This window comes from Podarcis raffonei, chromosome 10 (assembly GCF_027172205.1).
Source record: "Podarcis raffonei isolate rPodRaf1 chromosome 10, rPodRaf1.pri, whole genome shotgun sequence".
In the NCBI taxonomy this organism is placed as follows: Eukaryota; Metazoa; Chordata; class Lepidosauria; order Squamata; family Lacertidae; genus Podarcis; species Podarcis raffonei.
Genome location: NC_070611.1, coordinates 43,919,520 through 43,934,286, shown reverse-complemented (window position 1 = coordinate 43,934,286; position 14,767 = coordinate 43,919,520). Strand labels below are relative to the sequence as shown.

Here is a 14,767-nt window from a genome sequence, read left to right as displayed (position 1 = left end):
AGAGAAATATAGGAAATGTAAGTACAAGTTGGGTTAGAAAGACAGTCTAGGAAGTTTGGAGGTACTTCTCTTTATCTACCATCTCTCCATGCAAATCTGATCACTCTTAATGCAAGCTGAGTTGCATTCCCACAACTTCCAACACCTGCAACTCCCCAGATGTAGGTGGACTGCAACTCCCATCTTTCCTGACCATTGACCATGCTGGCTGGGGCTGATGGAGACTGTAGTCCAACAAGATCTGTAGGGCTATGGGTTCCCCATCTCTGCCTTTTAACTAGAGATGCAAGGGACTGAGCCTGGGATTTTCTGCACGTGCTTTTCCCCCTCATACAGGATGCAGTTGCTGCCGCCGCAGCTGCCACATCAATAGTGCTGTGGTGAAGGGAAACGACATGGGAGGGTGGAGGGACCTTCTTCAATTGTTTACTGGTTGGATCATCAACTACCCAGGGACAGGCACAAGGGAGAGTGAGAGTGCAGTTGATGCAATGGTTCAAAGCGGTGAAAAGGCTTTTGACGGTGTGTGATGAAATATGCAAGGAACTTTGAGTGGGGTAGGGAAAGGCCAGGGGAAGTCTTGCAGAGCTATGAATGTTCTTGGACATGGAGCCTTCAGGGTGGAAGTTGCTTGGGTTGTGCTGAATTCCTCTTAGAACAGGATTCTCAAATTTATTATACCGGGTCGTCCCAACTGAAGTGAATGACAATCAGCTCACCAGGTGGTTCAGACCTTTCCCCCCAGCTTGTGATGATACAAAGGGTGTGAGAGGACAAAGCCACGGTGGTGCAAAGCAAGTTTTCAAATCCCTTTGTCAGAGTCCCTAGTAGGGAAGCAAAGATGTTGCCCAAACAGAAGGTTTCCCCTGTTAGCCTGCTGCCTTTACAACCAATGCAAATGGTGGAGTATGGAAGAATTTGTTGCATTGTGAGGGCAGGCAGCATGCTCAAGGATCTGTGGGCAGAGGGTGGATGTGGAGGCACGGTTCTCCCAAACCTGGCAGGGCTCCTGTGCTGCAAAGTGGTTTCTCACTCGCCACTTCCCACATCTCACCTGTATAGTAACCAGCCATGCAGTCTCCTTCCTCCATCTCAGGCAACAGGACACCCACCCCTCCCATAATACACACAGAAAGAGAGAAAGAAGCAGGAGAGAGGAGAGGGGGAAGGGGTGGGCAGAAGAAAAATGGAAGAAAAGGAGTGACAGAAAGAGATAGAAGAGAAAAAGCTTGGCTGGAAGAGATGACCTTTCATCCTCATTTGTTTGCACAGTGGTTACATTTAGTCTTTATTCAAACATTTGTTCTGATTTGTTTGTGTGGCCATTATGACAAGGATCGTTCATCCTGATTTGCTTGCAGAGTGCTTATATATGCCTCTCCGTTACTCATTTCCTCCTTCCCACATTTTTCAGTGCGTTTTTCCATCATCACTTTCCTGTCTGTTGTGACGGAGTGCTTGAATCCGCTTTAACAATGCAAACCTACATTTCTAGAGTGTGATCAAATCCTTTCCATGAAACAGGGACAGTTGGGAGGCTTCCAGAGACTAGGAGGGGGAGCCCATCCATTGAGTGGATGCTTGTGGAGGGGCACAGAGAAAAGAGAAGGGGGAGGGAGAGAGGAGGTCTGGTTGGGGGCTTGACTTAGCTCAAGGCCTCTAGGTGTCTGTAATGTGCAACCTAGAAGGAGAATAGGGGCAAGAGAGGTCCACATCCCAGAAGAAGGGTTTGGGAGTAGCTTTCCTCCTCTGGCAATGGGCTTCATCCCACCCCACCCAAAATTTGGAAGATGCACTAGTTTGAAAGTTAGCTCCGATTCACAGGGTGAGTAATAGAGGTAATAGTGGCTTAAATCAAGCGCTGGGACATTTTGAAATTAAAGTGATGAATCAAAAGCGAGAGGACAATACATGGTGAGATTTGTGACATGCCAAGTACCGAGTGCCTCCCTCAATAAAGCATCTCATTCATCTCGCAATCAGCACAATTGCATCAAGGGTTCTTGGGTCATTTAAGCTCACACCGCCAACCATCTGCTAACAGGAGGAAGGAAAGAGGTGAGTGTCACTTCTGTCATTTTCTCCTCATGTCTTGGGGAAAGGGCATTGTGAGCAGGGGCTTCAGTAACTCAGCGCACAAGCAGAGGGATTCTGACCTGCTTTTGCTGCTTTGTTCCAGGCGAAAGCACGTTACCATTGCTGGTGTGAGAAATAAAGAGGGAGGGTTGTAACCCAGAAGAAGAATACCTGCTTTGCATGCATAGAACCATAGATTTGTAGAGTTGGAAGGGACCCTGAGGATCATCTAGTCCAACCCGCTACAATGCAGGAATATGCAGGTGTCCCATACAAGGATCGAACCAGCAACCTTGGCATTATCAGCACCATGATGTAACCAACTGAGCTAGTGCAGAATGTCCCAAGTTCAAGCCCTGGCATCTCCAGTTCAAAGATGATGGGAAAGATGTCTATTTGCCTCAGGTACCCAAGAGCCACTTCTGCTCACAGAAGACCAGCCTTCTCCAACCTGGTGTGCTCTAGATACTTTGGACCACAACTCCCATGACTGTCAGTCAGCATGGGAATGGTGGGCAAATCAGCTAGCTGGACCTATAAGTCTGCATCCTGCTAGAATGCAACTTTGTGTGGCAGGAAAGCATAGTCCAAGGCTTCCCAAATGTGGGTCTCCAGCTGTTTTGGGGCCTCAACTCCCATCATCCTTTGCTACCAGGACCAGTGGTCAGGGATGATGGGAGTTGTAGTCCAAAAAACAGCTAGAGACCCAAGTCTGGGAAACCCTGAATAGTCAGAGCCATCAAGCAGGAAGGAAATGAGTGTTATTGTTACCCTCAATCAGAATGAGGATCTCATCATCCACTGACTCATTTGTTGGGGCGCAGTGATTGTCATTTGCAAACGGATGTGGAAATGTGAAGAATTGAACCTAAGGTTGGAAAACTGAGAAACGGAGGGAAGCCAACATTGCTCATCTCTATTCAGAATGCTGTGGAGTTTGAGGGTTCCCTGGGCTGGGATCTTAGCAGCCCATGTAACCCACTGCTAATCTGAAAATAGTGCTGGCAGAAAGTGGGAAAGGAACTACACTGCATGATCACAGCTCTGTTTGACTAGGCTGTTGCTGAGATCTTTGTAAAGCTGCTGCTTGGAGCCATGATGAGACTGCACCCCATTTTAAAATGCATTTTTTAAAAAATAAATAAATCCATGTTTGTGCTGCTGCTGTTGCTGCTGCTGCTGCTACTGGGTACATAAATCAAATAGTTCCAGCCCCATTACACTTGACCTACCTTGATTTCAGCAAGGCATTTGACAAGGTGCCCCATGATATTCTCGTAAAGAAGCTGGTAAAATGCGGTCTTGACTATGCTACCACTCAGTGGATTTGTAACTGGCTGACTGACCGAACCCAAAGGGTGCTCATCAATGGTTCCTCTTCATCCTGGAGAAGAGTGACTAGTGGGGTGCCACAGGGTTCTGTCTTGGGCCCGGTCTTATTCAACATCTTTATCAACGACTTGGATGATGGACTCAAGGGCATCCTGATCAAATTTGCAGATGACACCAAACTGGGAGGGGTGGCTAACACCCCAGAGGACAGGATCACACTTCAAAACGACCTTGACAGATTAGAGAACTGGGCTAAAACAAACAAGATGAATTTTAACAGAGAGAAATGTAAAGTATTGCACTTGGGCAAAAAAAATGAGAGGCACAAATACAAGATGGGTGACACCTGACTTGAGAGCAGTACATGTGAAAAGGATCTAGGAGTCTTGGTTGACCACAAACTTGACATGAGCCAACAGTGTGACGCGGCAGCTAAAAAAGCCAATGCAATTCTGGGCTGCATCAATAGGAGTATAGCATCTAGATCAAGGGAAGTAATAGTGCCACTGTATTCTGCTCTGGTCAGACCTCACCTGGAGTACTGTGTCCAGTTCTGGGCACCACAGTTCAAGAAGGACACTGACAAACTGGAACGTGTCCAGAGGAGGGCAACCAAAATGGTCAAAGGCCTGGAAACGATGCCTTATGAGGAACGGCTAAGGGAGCTGGGCATGTTTAGCCTGGAGAAGAGGAGGTTAAGGGGTGATATGATAGCCATGTTCAAATATATAAAAGGATGTCACATAGAGGAGGGAGAAAGGTTGTTTTCTGCTGCTCCAGAGAAGCGGACACGGAGCAATGGATCCAAACTGCAGGAAAGAAGATTCCACCTAAACATTAGGAAGAACTTCCTGACAGTAAGAGCTGTTCGACAGTGGAATTTGCTGCCAAGGAGTGTGGTGGAGTCTCCTTCTTTGGAGGTCTTTAAGCAGAGGCTTGACAACCATATGTCAGGAGTGCTCTGATGGTGTTTCCTGCTTGGCAGGGGGTTGGACTCGATGGCCCTTGTGGTCTCTTCCAACTCTATGATTCTATGATTCTATGATTCTATGATTCTATGACCCTTCAAGCTGACCTGGCCAGTTGAGTCTTTCAACAAGAAGATCCCCTGGGAGGGAGTCTGTTTGTACACCCTTAAGGGCTTTTTGATTTCTGAATAGGCCCTCTGTGTACACAACATGCAATAGCTTTGGGGGTGGGGTGGGTGCTAGCTGCCCCGGAGTATGCAAACACACAGGGCAAACGGGTGGAGGGACTTAGCCAAACCGAACATGTGTCAGCTGGTTCTGGGGAGAGGTTTCCTCGAAGGGAAGCCCCATAAAGCAAGGCAACAACCTCCCAAGGGGAGGAGTGGAAATCCCCATTGAGCAAGCCCTGCCTAACAGGACTGGGCCATGCCGTCTCTGAACAGCAGACTGGAAGAAGAGCTTTGCTCTCGCATGTGGCAGGGGGAGGAGTGGAAAACATGAGCTACGTCTCTCGCTTTCCCAGCTCGGGGGCTGTGATTCATTTGGAGAGTGGCTGAATCTCCGCTGCGGAGGCAAGGGCTGGGAAGTCGCTTTTGCTGGGGGTGGCAGCCCTAGAGTACTAAGCCGTGTGAGAGGCTCTCGGCAGAAACTCCAAAGCTTTCTTGGCAGCAGGGAGGGGCAGAGGCAGCTGCCTGAGGCTTGGAAGGCAGCCAAGAGCAACCGCTGGCGGAAGATACTGTATCTCTCTCTCTCTCTCTCTCTCTCTCTCTCTCTCCCTCTCCCTCCCTCCCTCCCTCCCTCCTAGCACCCGCCCTGCAAAGAGGGAAGGGCAACAGAAGCACAGATCAGGCAGGGCTGGAGGAGCAGCAATGAATGGATGCCACCCAGAGTTCTTTCCCCAGCCTAGACAACCCACTTTAAAAGCATGAAGTGTCTCCCCCACACCAACACCTTTATGTGCCAGTTGCGTTTATGTGCCACTCACAAGGCATTAACAAAGGCTCTGTGTTGCAGGTTGGGGGTTTTTTTGTGTGTGGTTTTTTTTAATAGTCAATTGCATGCTTAGAAAGCTTCAAGAGCTCTTGAAACTTTTCACAGTGCATTGACAGAGAAACTGTGAAATGTGTTTGCGTTGCAACAGGGACCGGGTGCTGAAGGGCAATGGGCCCCTACAGACTGGCCTAGGCCAAATGTTCAGGATAGGGCTGCACCTCATAGATGCTGTGCTCGAGCCCACACTTTGCAAGGAAGCATGAGAGGCCTACGCTCCTTTGGTGACTTATCCACACATGCCTTCATGAGAAAGGCAGGTTGAAGCACCTCCAACCCAGAGAACAAAACCCTTTATAGGTTTGACTGATCTGGTTGGATCTCATTGATTTGGGGTTCTGGCAAGAAAAAAAGAAAGGGAAAGGAGGAAAAAAGTTGCAGATTGTCTGTCTCTAGATCAGGTGGGCACTGACCATGGGTTGCTTCAGCCAACAAATCAAAACATATCTCTTTGCCTGAGCTTTCCCCCACTGTTAAAAACCAGTCCGTGGCATTTCTGGCTTCTATAATTGATAGCAATGCTACTTAATTGACAGCGGCTTTTAAAATTGTAATTGCATTATATATTGATTTTTTCATTGTTCTGCAAACTGCCCAGGAATTTCTTTAAAATGAAAGCTGTTATGTAAATCATAGAACTGTAGAATCATAAATGGGGCAGAGATCGATTCCTTGAATGGTAGTGTTGGAAGGGACCACAAGGGTCATCTAGTCTAACCTGCTACAATGCAGGAATCTTTCGCCCAACGTGGGGCTCGAACCCACAACCATGAGATTAAGAGTCTCATGCTCTGCTGACTGAGCTATCCCTGGTGGCATGAATTAGAATCGTAAGAACGAAAAAACATGGCGGGTTCAAGTCATAATTGAGAAGTGCAGTCAATCTCTGGTAGTTCTAGGAAGGCTCATGGGAAACAGATTACCATATTTTTTGCTCTATAAGACTTACTTTTTCCCTCCTAAAAAGTAAGGAGAAGTGTGAGTGTGTCTTATGGAGTGAATGCAGGATGTGCAGCTATCCCAGAAGCCAGAACAACAAGAGGGATTGCTGCTTTCGCTGCGCAGTGATTCTGCGCATTCTGCGCATTCTGCGCTTCTGAGATTCATAATTTTTTTTTTCTTGTTTTCCTCCCCCAAAAACTAGGTGCGTCTTATGGTCTGGTGTGTCTTATAGAGCGAAAAATACGGTATGTGGTTTTTGGCTACTGGCCTGATTGAAGCATGCAACTACAGGCACACACTCCACCTCTGACTTGACCGGGGCAGAGCAACAAAAACATGTATGTTTTCATAACAGATTTGATTCATTTTTCTCAGGCAGACCAGGAAAAGATTCATGAAAAAAAAGTCATAACATATGAGCAGATTTCCAAAGACTGCAATAAACTCTTCTCCTGATTCATCAAAACTGCCACCTGGCTTCTGCTTAGGGTTGCCAATTTCTAAACCAGACCCTTTCAGATAGCCTTGCAAAGCTACTAGTCCTCAAAAACAGTTACTAGTCTGTCTATTTTTAAATGTATACCAATATTTATGCCCAACACAGTCAACAGCCTGAAATAAAAATAAAGCTGATAATAATAATAATAATAATAATAATAATAATAATAATAATAATAATAATATCCTGCATTGAATTTATTGATGCTGCCTGCAACCAAGCCTGCTTTAAGAGTGCCTTGATATGCAGTAATTAGCAGGTGACAACATTTCTCCTCATGCCATGAAAACCTGATAACTGCTGAACATCCAGCAGCTGTCAAAGGCACAGCTGAAAATGCCAGTTGCAAAGTTGGAAATCCTCTGGCTGCTGTTTGCAAATCTCAACAGTGGCATGAGAAATGCCCTAGCTTGACTTGTCCGTAGAGAGATGCCCTAGCTTGACTTTCCCCTGGGGTGTTTGGTTCAGCAACACAGGCAGAAGATCACAGCTATGTCATTTTGAAAGCCAGGCTCAGGGCACGTGATTTCAAGGCAAAAGGTCTCAGGTTCCTGGCATCTCCAGGTAGGGCTGGAAACCATAGAAAGCTGCCTTATACTGAGTCAGACCACTGGTTCCTCTAGCTCTGAATTATCTACACAGACTGGCAGCAGCTCTCCGGGGTTTCAGGCAGTCCTTGCTTACAAAATGTTTCTTGACCAAGATCCAGGAAAAGCTTCTGCAAGTCCATGTAAACCAGTGTTTCCCAAACTTGGGTTCACTGGCTGTTTTTGGACTACAGCTCCCATCATCCCTAGCTAGCAAGACCAGTGGTCAGGGATGATGGGAGCTGTAGTCCAAAAACAGCTGGAGACCCAAGTTTGGGAAACACTGGTGCAGACAATATTGCGCTAGTAGGACCAATGGTCTGACTCTGTATAAGTCCGTTTCCTATTATCCTAACGCTCCAGAAGGATTGCCACCTTCTGGTTCCATTTCCAACTCAAGTTTTAAAATCCCCATTTTGATTGAAAAGATATATTGTAAAGATGGGACGGGTGGGAATGCGATTGCAAGAGGTGATTTAAGAGGTTGCCAGAGAATGCCCAGAGAGGTAGCTAATGCACACAAAGTAACCCTCAATACAGTATGTGCCTGCAACAGATATAACTAGTTTCAGAGCGGATGTACTGTAACTGCAAAAGTAGCCAGTTAAGCTTCTTCCACTCCTGGGACACTCTGTGTTCCTGGCTAGGGTCCTCCAATTCTTTGCTCTTTGGTCTCCTTTCCCCTCGCTGCTCCCTTCCTATAGGTTCCTGCCCCTTCTCCTTAGAAAGACCACAGCCCTGACACATCACACCCATGGACATTGGATGCCAGCATTTTCCCTTTTAGCACTTCTCAGACTCTGACCTGACTCTGTAAGATGGAAAAAATGTGCCTGCACTCTGCTCTCTTTTATCACGGGGTGTGTCAGTCCAGCCAGCCCATGTGCTCACCACAGAGGACTCCCAAGAGTAATAAAGAGGTCTTGAAGGGGGGGGGGGAATAGGGTGTGTCCGGCTGGAACTATGAGTCCACATTCTCCCGTTTTTGATTTAAAAGAAAAGCCCATGCAAGCTTAGGGGCAGACAGATCAGTCTTTTGCTGTATCACATGTGTTCATTCTGCTCTGTGACCACATTAACCCATGAATTTCTTCTTTTGAAATACCACATACGAAAATGTATCCGTTTCATATTTAAACGCATATTTTGAAATGTTTGAAACACCTGTTTTAGAGCATTGTAAACCCCATTTAAATACACATTTGTATTGCAATGTACACATTCCTAAGCCTCTTACCCTAAATTACATTTTCCTTTCGCATACCTTAGTACATTTTTTTTTTAGCCACAGATTTCATTACACAATTTGGAGATCCATATGTTAGGCTGGTCAGTTTGCATAAAAATACAGATCCATCCTGATGCAAATGTTTTTAGTCAACTAAAAAATGCCCCTCCCAAACAGCCCTTATCCGATGGTGATTCTTCCCCCTCACAACAAAGGGTGTGGCCATGGCTGAAGCTATTTTGATTTGCTGGAAATCTCTCTCCTTCCCTCACTGCCAACTAGGAAAACTAAACCAAAGTTAAAGATGCTTTTGCCATTTTCTTGAAGGTAATAGGATGACCTGGGCTACAGACATTTGCACACACACACACACACACACACACACACACACACACACGGATTCAGAGGTATATGTCTTGATGTCACATGAGACATGGGCAGATTTGCAATCTGGGAAAACTTTCGTGGGCACCACACCTACCCCCAGAACCAAGCACACACTGTAGCTTAGTCTGTTGGCTGCAATTGAGTGCTAAAGTTGTAACAGTCCTACCTGAAACACCTGAGAGCTGCATGGCAGTGGTGGGCAAGGAGAGAGACAAAAGTGGGCAAGGCAACCAATGTAAATGTTACCTAGCAGGCTAGTTCCACACATTCTCAGAGAGCACGCTCTGTCTTCCATCAGGGAAACGAGGCATTTTCAGAGCTCAAGGACGTATTCCAGACAGACATTATACAGATCATTTCAAGTAGGCTTTGGAAGGCTGTGTCTCTTACAGAAGGGTTGTGATCCTGCATTCACTTGTTTCCAGGAAGAGTCAAGGGCGTACAATGCTAATGGCTTGAGCTTTCTGGGTGTTGGTGGAGTGCTCAGATGTGGAGCTCAAGTACCTTCTCCTTATCCATAGTACAGTTTGAGGAAGTCATATTTCTGCTGTGCCTTGCTCCGAATCAGTTGCACCAAGTTTTGTACTCGTTGAATCTCCTCTCAAGACACCAAGACAGAAGCCTTTCATTTCTTTCAAAGGCATAGCTTCTGCCCCACTTCATAAAATTGCAGTCAAGTTAAAGAGCCAAACACGAACCCAGATCTACACTTGGTGCTCTTGTATTTCTTCTTCCTCTTTATCCTACCCCTCTGGCATCATGCAGCCCAAGGTGACATATATGGGGGTTGCCAAGTGGTCACCCATCCAGGCACTGACCAGACCTAAACCTGCTTAGCTTCAGTGAAGTGGTGGCCTCACATGCCTTCAGGCCATACCCTGGCACTCCAAGGCTGGTGATAAGATTTTATCCCATCCTACTTTTGAAATGCCAGGAACAGAAACATAAATTATGGATTTCTTTTTAGAAATAAACTGTGTGGAACGAGTACAGAGAACCTATAAAAAAAGGTTTATTTGTCTAAAAATTATATTCAATGTTTACATTTAAATGTTTCAGAGAATCAATTAAAATGTCACTAAAACAAATACCAGCCTTCAATATTAAAATAAAGCAGCATTAATATTGAAATAAAGTAAAAAGAGAAACTATAAAATAGTTAGGATCATATTCCCCCCCTTTATTTATTTATTTACCAGCCAGGGGGAAAGCCTGGGCAATTTTTCTTTTAAGTTCTTGATCTAGTAGTGCCTGTAACTTATCATCCTAGATGCCAGACAAGCAACCCTGGGGAGTGCATTCCAGCAGTGAGGGGCCACCACAGAGAAGGCCTTTTCCAGAGCTGCCACTTGCCTTTGGCAGTAGGTTCCTTAACAAGCACATAAGCTAACGAGGAAGGTTTAGATTGCCTGTTAGCTGAGGGCAACTAACAGGACTGATGTCTTATGATAATTGCTTGTGGGATCTGGTTGACTAATAATGATAGTTGGCATTTCATATCAATGGCTATTGGTCACGAGCAATAAGTGGAACCTCCATGTTCAGATGCAGTATCTCTGCAAAATGAATACCAGATGCTGGAAAGAGACAACGACAACAAAACCCTTGCCTTCCTGTGCTGCTTATGGGCTTCCCAGAGGTATCTCAGACTATCCACTGGTGGGAACCAGATGCTGGAATAGATGGACCTTTGATCTGATCCAACAGGGCTGTGGCTAAGTGGCAGGCAAGGCAGCAGATTTGGTGAGTCCCTCTCCCTGCCATGTGAGGTTCCTTGAGCAAGCACCATCTTCTCTTCCCCTCCTACACACCACAGGCTGAGTCACCTGAAACATTCCAGAATGGTTCTCAGCCCAACCACAGCTTTCATGGCCACACAAAGCCCTCCATCACATGGCATTGCACGTGCAGTACACCGCCCAAAAATCATGGGCGCACTGCACATGATGCATGTGCAACATGATCCAACTGGGGGACGATTTCCCAGCTTTTGAGAGAATCTCTCCTGTTCTTGAAGTCCATCTAGCACTCATCAAGCCTTGCTTTAAACATATGGAGTGAGGTGGGACGGGGGAAAGAAAGCTCTGATACATTTGCCCCACTTACAGTGGTACCTCGGGTTACATACACTTCAGGTTACATATGCTTCAGGTTACAGATTCCGCTAACCCAGAAATAGTACCTCGGGTTAAGAACTTTGCTTCAGGATGAGAACAGAAATCATGCTCCAGTGGCGTGGCGGCAGCAGGAGGCCCCATTAGCTAAAGTGGTGCTTCAGGTTAAGAACAGTTTCAGGTTAAGAATGGACCTCTGGAACAAATTAAGTACTTAACCCAAGGTACCACTGTATTTGTCTATAAGCCTCCTTCCCAACTTTGACTCCACTGGCCTTCTTTGGCCCATGCTGGAAGTTCCCTACCCTTCCAATGGAGTTAAAAAGCAAAGGTGTGGTTTTCCTCCACACCTGAGCCCAGAAGGGCCTTTTGCGTCATCCACACCTGCTAATGCATACATAAAACCAGCACCAGCTATCATTCACACATATATTTGTTCTTAATAGCACAAACGTGCGCAAGAGAATATCAAAGGCATCATGCACAAAGAAAAGCATTCTATTTGGAATGCAACCCACAGGATGCAATGCACCTCTAGGTCTTCAAAGCAGAAGTCATAATTCTTACTTGGTGGGCATGCCTTAGCTAGCACAACATGGCTGATCCCGAGCATTAGTGAAATATTCATGCTATAGGCTAAGCATATGCCAAGGATATTGTGGACCATTATCATGAAAGTCTAAATAATTGCCCGTTTAATTAGGGGGTTCTGCAGTGCTGTGTTATCTGGAAGCAATCTACGTTTAAGCATGAGCTTAATGGGCCTTGCCCATTCCACCTCTTGGGCATTTATATTTATATTTTTTTTGCTAGCAGCATGGGATGAATCTGGAGGCAAAGTTTGGATCATTCCAGGTACTTGGATGGAACTGCTGGAGGGAATACTTAACAGGACCAGCTTGGTTTGTACTAGGGGCAAACTGAGTCATCTCTTCCTCCAAATGGAGTTTTGTTCCCTTTATTGTCTGTGCGAGGAGAGAGAACCCTCCCCTCCCTGGAAACATGTTGAAATGGGCCACACCTAGGGAAAGCTGCATTCCTTCAGGCAGCGTGCAAGTCGATTCAAACAAAATCTTTCCTCCACCACCACTTCTGTTACATATATATAATCTTTCATTAAAAAATAAATAAAGATTGATAACGCTGCTATATAACCAGAGGCCTTTTTGACAGGTGAGTATAAAGTTGCAGCCCTATGCATATTTACCTAAGTAAGACCAAATGGCCATGGTGAGACCTACTTCTGAGCAGATGGAGGTGGGGAACAGTAATATAATCCTTGAAATGTTTTCTTGTTTGATCCACTACTGGAATGCAGCAAAGCGCTGACCTCAGTGGAAGATCCCTCTATTTGAAGGTCCACAAGTACTTAACTGCCTTGGGTGCAAAGCATTTAATAACATTTGCCAGTTGAATATCACTCTGCACAGGTGATACTTGGCAGGAGCACCAAGAGGCATGTAGAAATTGCTCGTGACAACGATGCCATCTGCGTTGCAAAACACTGCGCGTGCATGGCACAATCTGCATTCAAACAATGCCCATTAGCCAATTCACTCTTTCAGTCCAATCAATGGAATATAAGTTTATTAAGGGATCGCCCTTAAAGGATTTCCTTCCCCAGAGGAATTTCTGGGGAAAGGAAGGCATGCTAAGCTATGTGTTCCAGTTCCACACCCAGCCCAATAGTTTACAACCTGTTAAGACACTCCAATCTGTGTAGATCCACCCCACTTCAAATAACCGCCCCCACTTTAAAAACTATTGTTACCTTTCCAACTGAAAGAGCGTATTCAACATTATTCTTGCTAGCTGGGAATCTTCCCAGCTCAAGTTAAATCCTTCTAACTATGAGGGCTCAGGAGGGGACCCAGGTGTCACAGACCAGACCTGCCAATGCAATAGAAGAAGACTCACTCTACACAGTGCAGGGACAATATACTGAGCAGAGTCAGTTACTCTGAAACAAACGGATTGTGCCGCAACTCACAACCTGTTTCTTCAGAGTAACTGAATTGTGGTCATCCTTGTGGCAAGTGCCAGCCCTTCCTTCAGTTGACTTTTCTTCAGATTTTGACTTTCACCTGCCTGCAAGGTTTGCAAATGCATGCGTGTCACAATATAGGAATGTAGCAATTCCCCTCTCTGCAACAGTCACCCATTAGGCACTTCGTTCCATTTCCCTCTTCTAAGTGAACCCCCATATTCTAATTGTTGCAAGGAATTCAGCCTGCGTCCAGTGTCTGGAACGCCAGCAAGAAACGTCGCTGGAGAGGGATCTTCCAAATGAATTAAAAAGCAACAGGGTGAGTGCATTAAAATCAAGGACAGCCTGCCCCCCTCTCCAAACTCTCTGAAACTTTGCGAGCCCGAAAGTGGAATAGAGGAAAAACAGGCAGGTGCTAGCTCCAAGCAAGACAAAATTGCACAGCCACAAGGCACAGTCAGGTTCTGTTGGGAAGCATCCTTACCTTAGAGAAAGAGGTCTTTTGCAGAAGGAGCTGTGCTCTTGAACTCCGGCTGCCTTGAAACTCAGAGCTGCAGTGAAGGGAGTGCTCTGGCTGGCGAGGGTTATAAGTTTCCCCTGCTGGTGTGCTGGGATGGGTGGTGTCTTTTCGACTGTGCTTTAGAAGAGTTTCTATGAATCAGTCTGGCTTTCATGAAAAAAAAATATATTTTTTAAATATACTACGCCCTGCTTGCTTGGCAGTGAGCCAGAAGTTTCTGGGCGGGGACCCAGCTATTGCAAAGCCTCTCTCTCTCTCCCTCCCTCCCTCTCTCTTTTATGGCTTGATGCAACAGGAACAGCAGCAAGAGGAGGGAGACCCCAGCCTACGCTACAGAAAGGAGTGACTTCAAGCCTGATGAGTCACCAGAGAGAAGACACCCTGGCCAGGTCTGTTTAGTAAATCTTGAGTAATGGTTGCCAACCATAAAAAAAACATAGTTACAGATGTGGTAACAATGCAAAGGGGATACATCCAGTATAAATAAACAGGGCAACAGCTGCCTGGGTACATTGGGTGGCGATGTCCTCGTGAGTCACTAAGCTGACGCCACCCTCCTTGGCTACAATGCCGGGAACGTCGCCTGTTCAAGGAAAGAAGTACAAGGGGACAGATGCACTTTGACTCCTTGGAATGCCAAGCTGTCCAGTGCTGCAGGGTGTGTCCATCGTGGCGTTCTCCTGAAGGCAGTCCCACAAGCAGTGGACTGGTTTCTGTGGCCTCGATGTCTCCACGTGGAGTGCCTATTCCGTGCCACCTGCAGCACAATGCTAATTCCTTGCTGCCTTCAGGTTTGGGGGTTTGAGCAAGGTGCCCCCAGCGATTCCACTCTCCACTCTGAGCGGGCTCACCTCACCTTCTCACAGCTTCCCTGCCCTCTCCCACTGGGCCCAGGATGCAGAACTGCCCAGAGGGACAGCACAAGGCAAGGGGAGTGGGGCGCTTCACCTCTTTGCTCTTGTCACTGCTTGCAGGCTCAGAGAGGGCAAGCAAACTGGCCGTGAGAGTGAGGAGGAGGCCCAGGAGTCTCCAGGGGTTAGCAGTTGGGACCTTGGAGGTGTGCACCAGGGAAGGTAA

General features: G+C 46.4%; 1 protein-coding gene and 1 long non-coding RNA gene across 3 annotated transcripts in view; one reads left to right on the top strand and one right to left on the bottom strand.

Annotated features, from left to right (window-relative positions):
• The window catches only part of EMP1 (epithelial membrane protein 1), a 30,268-nt gene extending 16,291 nt beyond the window's left edge, over positions 1 to 13,977 (bottom strand). The window contains exon 1 of one of the 2 annotated variants that reach the window (XM_053405896.1): positions 13,655 to 13,977. The gene's annotated coding sequence lies outside the window, so the exon portion shown is untranslated. The remainder of the gene's footprint in view (positions 1 to 13,654) is intronic. The other variant, XM_053405895.1, reaches the window with a different exon arrangement.
• The window catches only part of LOC128422193 (uncharacterized), a 56,837-nt gene extending 42,590 nt beyond the window's left edge, over positions 1 to 14,247 (top strand). Inside the window, exon 3 of the long non-coding RNA XR_008332447.1 lies at positions 13,986 to 14,247. This is a non-coding gene — a long non-coding RNA (uncharacterized LOC128422193). The remainder of the gene's footprint in view (positions 1 to 13,985) is intronic.
• Positions 14,248 to 14,767: the final 520 nt, after the last annotated feature.